The 7,795-nt window shown below is 37.2% G+C and overlaps 1 protein-coding gene across 1 annotated transcript in view; it reads left to right on the plus strand.

Moving 5' to 3' along the window:
* Nucleotides 1-7,795, plus strand: part of LOC121874593 (Fanconi anemia group D2 protein-like) — a 92,122-nt gene that overhangs the window by 26,842 nt on the left and 57,485 nt on the right. The gene's annotated exons all lie outside the window — the stretch shown is intronic.

Raw genomic sequence — 7,795 nt, forward strand, 5'->3', positions numbered from 1 at the left:
GCCATGACGTAGCAAGTAGGAGGGCCACGGGTCTCAGGACCGCCCTTCTCTCTCTCACCGTGAGACGCGCAGTTTGGGATTCTCAAACATTCATACAATATTTTCCGCCGTCCTGACTTAAATAGATAAAAGAATGCATCTATTAACGGTGTCATATCAAAGTAGTTTCAGCGCAATCTTGACCTTTTTTTTCGGAAATCAAGGATGTCTATGTCCAGCTTAAAGAAAAAAAAAACAATCTTAGGAACTATTAAGAATCATGGAGGTTGTACGTGCACGTTCGTAAATTATGGTTCTTACAATTTAAATTATTGGTAATTGAAGATTTAGGAATGTTCTGAACTGGTTAACTTATGCTAAAACACGAAAACAACCTCCAAACATTGCAAAACATGAAAACAACATCCAAATAATCGAAAACAAGAAAACAATTGCAACACGCTTAAACGGAAAAAACAAAGGATAACTTCCAATAACATAACATTATGCTGTCACTCGACCTTAATTATTGTAGATACGCTAGGAAATGAAGTACTGTACATTGCAGTAAATTTTCTACCATATTTTTCTCTCTTAGTTGGCTAGATGAAAATATATATATATATATATATATATATATATATATATATATATATATATATATATATATATATATATATATATATATATATATATATATATATATATATATATATATATATATATATATAAAAAGAAAATCAAGTAACAAACTATAAACTCCCTCACGTAATGATGGCGTAGGCCATGTCATATATTACTAAGTGTCCAGGGAGATTTGCCCACAACTGGACATTAATTTACATTTTTATTTACGATCAATATTCACGGTGAGAACCTTCGAACCTTTGTTGATCTGGAAGCTATGATTTGAAAGGGTATAACAACCCATGGTCTTATTACTGTACCCATGGACTTATAACTGAGCCCATGGATTTATGACCACCCACGACCTTATAACAACCCATGACCTTATAACTGAAACCAGCTTCTAATTGAACCGACAGTCTTATAACTGAACCCACAGTCTTATAACTGAACCCACAGACTTATAACTGAACCCTCTACCTTATAACTGAACCCACAGACTTATAACTGAACACTCTACCTTATAACTGAACCCACAGACTTATAACTAAACACTCTACCTTATAACTGAACCCACAGACTTATAACTGAACACTCTACCTTATAACTGAACCCACAGACTTATAACTGAACACTCTACCTTATAACTGAACCCACAGACTTATAACTGAACCCTCTACCTTATAACTGAACCCACAGACTTATAACTGAACACTCTACCTTATAACTGAACCCACAGACTTATAACTAAACACTCTACCTTATAACTGAACCCACAGACTTATAACTAAACACTCTACCTTATAACTGAACCCACAGACTTATAACTGAACACTCTACCTTATAACTGAACCCACAGACTTATAACTGAACACTCTACCTTATAACTGAACCCTCTACCTTATAAGTGAACCAACAGACTTATAATTAGAACACTCTACCTTATAACTGAACACTCTACCTTATAACTGAACCCACAGACTTATAACTAAACACTCTACCTTATAACTGAACCCACAGACTTATAACTAAACACTCTACCTTATAACTGAACACTCTACCTTATAACTGAACACTCTACCTTATAACTGAACCCTCTACCTTATAACTGAACCCTCTACCTTATAACTGAACCCACAGACTTATAACTAAACACTCTACCTTATAACTGAACACTCTACCTTATAACTGAACACTCTACCTTATAACTGAACACTCTACCTTATAACTGAACCCTCTACTGCTTATAACTGAACCCTCTACCTTTATAACTTGAACCCACGAACATAACTAAACACTCTACCTTATAACTGAACCTCTACCTTATAACTGAACACTCTACCTTATAACTGAACACTCTACCTTATAACTGAACCACAGACTTATAACTGAACACTCTACCTTATAACTGAACCACAGACTTATAACTGAACACTCTACCTTATAACTGAACCACAGACTTATAACTGAACACTCTACCTTATAACTGAACCACAGACTTATAACTGAACACTCTACCTTATAACTGAACCACAGACTTACAACTGAACACACTACCTTATAACTGAACCACAGACTTATAACTGAACACTCTACCTTATAACTGAACCCACAGACTTATAACTGAACACTCTACCTTATAACTGAACCACAGACTTATAACTGAACACTCTACCTTATAACTAAACACTCTACCTTATAACTGAACCCACAGACTTATAACTAAACACTCTACCTTATAACTGAACCACAGACTTATAACTGAACACTCTACCTTATAACTGAACCCACAGACTTATAACTAAACACTCTACCTTATAACTGAACCATAGACTTATAACTGAACACTCTACCTTATAACTGAACCCACAGACTTATAACTGAACACTCTACCTTATAACTAAACCCACAGACTTATAACTGAACACTCTACCTTATAACTGAACCACAGACTTATAACTGAACACTCTACCTTATAACTGAACACTCTACCTTATAACTGAACACTCTACCTTATAACTGAACACACTACCTTATAACTGAACCACAGACTTATAACTGAACACTCTACCTTATAACTGAACCACAGACTTATAACTGAACACTCTACCTTATAACTGAACCACAGACTTATAACTGAACACTCTACCTTATAACTGAACCCACAGACTTATAACTGAACACTCTACCTTATAACTAAACACTCTACCTTATAACTGAACCACAGACTTATAACTAAACACTCTACCTTATAACTGAACCACAGACTTATAACTAAACACTCTACCTTATAACTGAACCCTCTACCTTATAACTAAACACTCTACCTTATAACTGAACCACAGACTTATAACTGAACACTCTACCTTATAACTGAACCACAGACTTATAACTGAACACTCTACCTTATAACTGAACCACAGACTTATAACTAAACACTCTACCTTATAACTGAACCACAGACTTATAACTAAACACTCTACCTTATAACTGAACCACAGACTTATAAATGAACACTCTACCTTATAACTAAACACTCTACCTTATAACTGAACCACACACTTATAACTGAACACTCTACCTTATAACTGAACCCACAGACTTATAACTAAACACTCTACCTTATAACTGTACCACAGACTTATAACTGAACCCTCTACCTTATAACTGAACCACAGACTTATAACTGAACACTCTACCTTATAACTAAACACTCTACCTTATAACTGAACCACACACTTATAACTGAACACTCTACCTTATAACTAAACACTCTACCTTATAACTGAACCCACAGACTTATAACTGAACACTCTACCTTATAACTGAACCACAGACTTATAACTGAACACTCTACCTTATAACTGAACCACAGACTTATAACTAAACACTCTACCTTATAACTGAACCACAGACTTATAACTAAACACTCTACCTTATAACTGAACCACAGACTTATAAATGAACACTCTACCTTATAACTAAACACTCTACCTTATAACTGAACCACACACTTATAACTGAACACTCTACCTTATAACTGAACCCACAGACTTATAACTAAACACTCTACCTTATAACTGTACCACAGACTTATAACTGAACCCTCTACCTTATAACTGAACCACAGACTTATAACTGAACACTCTACCTTATAACTAAACCACAGACATAACTAAACACTCTACCTTATAACTGAGAACCCTCTACCTTATAAATTGAACCCGGCAGACATAATTAGAACACTCTACCTTATAACTGAACACTCTACCTATAACGAGACCCCACGGACTTATAACTAAACACTCTGCCTTATAGCTGAACCCACAGACTTATAGCTAGGCATATATTTATAACTACGACACTCTACATGGCACAGACATACTTATAACTGAACCCTCTACCTTATAACTGAACCTCTACCTTATAGCTGAACCCACAGACTTATAAACTAAACACTCTACCTTATAACTGAACACTCTACCTTATAACTGAACACTCTACCTTATAACTGAACACTCTACCTTGTAACTGAACCACAGACATATTTGAACCTCTACATATAACTTCAGACCACAGACTTATAACTAAACACTCTACCTTATAACTGAACCTCTACCTTATAACTGAACACTCTACCTTTACAACTGAACCAAGACTTATAACTAGACACTCTGCCTTATAACTGAACACTCTACCTTATAACTGAACACTCTACCTTATAACTGAACCACAGACTTATAAACTGGACGCTCTGCACTTATATACTGAACCACAGACTTATAACTGAACACTCTACCTTATAACTGAACCACAGACTTATAACTGAACACTTCCTGGCTGAACCTGGACTTATAACTGAACACTCCCACCTTACTTAATGGCATCTTGCCTTATAACTGAACCACAGACTTATAACTAAACCTTCCTACCTTATAGCGGAACCACGGGCTTGCCTTTGAGACGCCGCATAACTGAACACGGGCTTTATAACTAAACACTCTACCTTATAACTGAACCATAGACGCCAGCTGAGACCTCTCATTATAACTGAACCCACAGACACAACTGAACACTCTCTACCTTATAACTAAACCCACAGACTTATAACTGAACACTCTACTACCTTATAAGCTGAACCGGATATAACTGGGCATCTACCTTATAACTGAACACTCTACCTTATAACTGAACACTCCTGCCTTATAGCACAGGGGCCACGGGCTTATAATAACTGAACACTCTACATATAGCTGAACCACAGACTTATAACTGAACACTCTACCTTATAACTGAACCACAGACTTGCAACTGAACACTCTACCTTATAACTGAACCCACAGACATAACTGGACACTCCTACCTTACTGGCTTCAAACGCCATACGCCGCTGGAACCGAGCAGCTGAGCGCCACGCCCCTTAGCTGAACCACAGACTTGCCAACTAAACGCTCTGCACATAGCTGGGGCCATACCTTATAGCTAAACACTCTGCCTTATAGCTGGACACTGGGCTTATAGCTGAACACTCTGCCTTATAACTGAACCACAGACTTATAACTGAACACTCTACCTTATAACTGAACCACAGACTTATAACTGAACACTCTACCTTATAACTGAACACTCTAACTTATAACTGAACACTCTACCTTATAACTAGACACTCTACCTTATAACTGAACCACAGACTTAACTGAACACTCTACCTTATAACTTCAGACCACAGACTTATAACTAAACACTCTACCTTATAACTGAACCACAGACTTATAACTAAACACTCTACCTTATAACTGAACCACAGACTTATAACTGAACACTCTACCTTATAACTGAACCACAGACTTATAACAGACGCTCTGCCTTAGCAACTGAACACTCTACCTTATAACTAAACACTCTACCTTATAGCTGAACCACAGACTTATAACTAAACACTCCTGCCTTATAACTGAACCACGGACTTATAACTGAACACTCTACCTTATAACTAGGCACTCTGCATATAGCTGGACACAGGCTTATAACTGAACCTCCTGCCTTATAACTGAACCCACGGACTTATAACTAAACACTCTACCTTATAACTGAACCACAGAACATAACTGAACCTCTACCTTATAACTGAACCTGAACTTATAACTGAACACTCTACCTTATAACTGAACACTCTGCCTTATAACTAAACACTCTACCTTATAACTGAACACTCTGCCTTATAGCTGACACTCTACCTTATAATGAACACTCTACCTTATAACTGAACCACGGACTTATAACTGGACACTCTACCTTATGGCGAACACTCTACCTTTTAACTGAACACTCTACCTTATAACTGAACCCACAGACTTATAACTGAACACTCTGCCTTATAACTGAACACTCTACCTTATAACTGAACATACATATAACTATTGAACCACAGACTTATAACTGAACCTCCTACCTTATAACTGAACCACAGACTTATAACTTGAACATCTACCTTATAACTGAGCCACTCTACCTTATAACTGAACCACCAGACTTATAACTGAACATATATCTTACATAACTAAACCACAGACTTATAACTGAACACTCTACCTTATAACTGAACCCTCTACCTCATAACTAAACACTCTACCTTATAACTGAACCACAGACTTATAACTAAACACTCTACCTTATAACTGAACCACAGGGCACCATAATGAACCTCTACCTTATAACTGAACCACAGACATAAACTGAACCTCTACATATAAACTTCAGACACAGACTTATAACTAAACACTCTACTACCTTATAACTGAACCACAGACTTATAACTGAACACTCTCTACCTTATAACTAAACATACTCTACCTTATAACTGAACCACAGACTTATAACAGACATACATATAGCACGAACCCACGGACTTATAACTGAGCACTCTACCTTATAACTGTACCACAGACATAACTGAACACTCTGCAACATAACTGAACACTCTACCTTATAACTGGACAATACAGACTTATAACTGAACCTCTACCTTATAACTGAACCCACAGCTTTGCCATAACTAAACACTCTACCTTATAACTGAACACTCTGCGCTATAGCTTTGTACCACGAAGACTTATAATGAACACTCACGCATATAACTGAACACTCTACCTTATATGAACCACAGACTTATATTCTAAAACGCCTGCCTTATGGCTGGACCCACGGCTTTATGGCTAAACACTCTGCATATAGCGGACCACGGCTTTATAACTAAACACTCTACCTTATAGCTTCCAGACCACGGACTTATAGCTGAACACTCTACCTTATAAACTGAACCCACAGATTTATAACTAAACGCTCCTGCCTTATAGCTGGACACAGACTTATAACTGAGACACTCTACCTTATAACTGGACCACGGACTTATAACTGAACACTCTACCTTATAACTGAACACACTACCTTATAACTAAACACTCTGCCTTATAACTGAACACTCCTGCATATAACTGAACCTCTGCCTTATAGCTGGACACTCTGCCTTATAATAGCTGAACCACGGACTTATAGCCTGAGACACTCACTACCTTATAACTGAACACTCTACCTTAACTGAACCACGGACTTATAACTGGAACACTCTACCTTATAACTGAACCACGGACTTATAACTAAGCCCTCTACCTTATAACTGAACCACGGACTTATAATGAACCTCTACCTTATAACTGAACACTCTGCGCATAACTGAACACTCTACCTTCGCAACTGAACCACAGACTTATAACTGAACACTCTACCTTATAACTGAACCACAGACTTATAACTAAACACTCTACCTTATAACTGAACACTCTACCTTATAACTGAACATACATATAACTGAACCACAGACTTATAATGAACACTCTACCTTATAACTAGACACAGACTTATAACTGAACACTCTGCATATAACTGAACCACAGACTTATAACTGAACACTCTACCTTATAACTGAACCACAGACTTATAACTGAACACTCTACCTTATAACTGAACCACAGACTTATAACTAAACCTCTACCTTATAACTGAACCCACGGACTTATAACTAAACGCTCTACCTTGCCAAGCTGGGACCACAGACTTTTAACTGAACGCTCTGCCTTATAGCTGGTTCTGGACTGGCCTGCTCTTCAGACACTCTACCTTATAAACTGGG

The sequence above is a fragment of the Homarus americanus genome, unplaced genomic scaffold, assembly GCF_018991925.1.
Source record: "Homarus americanus isolate GMGI-L3 unplaced genomic scaffold, GMGI_Hamer_2.0 scaffold34360, whole genome shotgun sequence".
In the NCBI taxonomy this organism is placed as follows: domain Eukaryota; kingdom Metazoa; phylum Arthropoda; class Malacostraca; order Decapoda; family Nephropidae; genus Homarus; species Homarus americanus.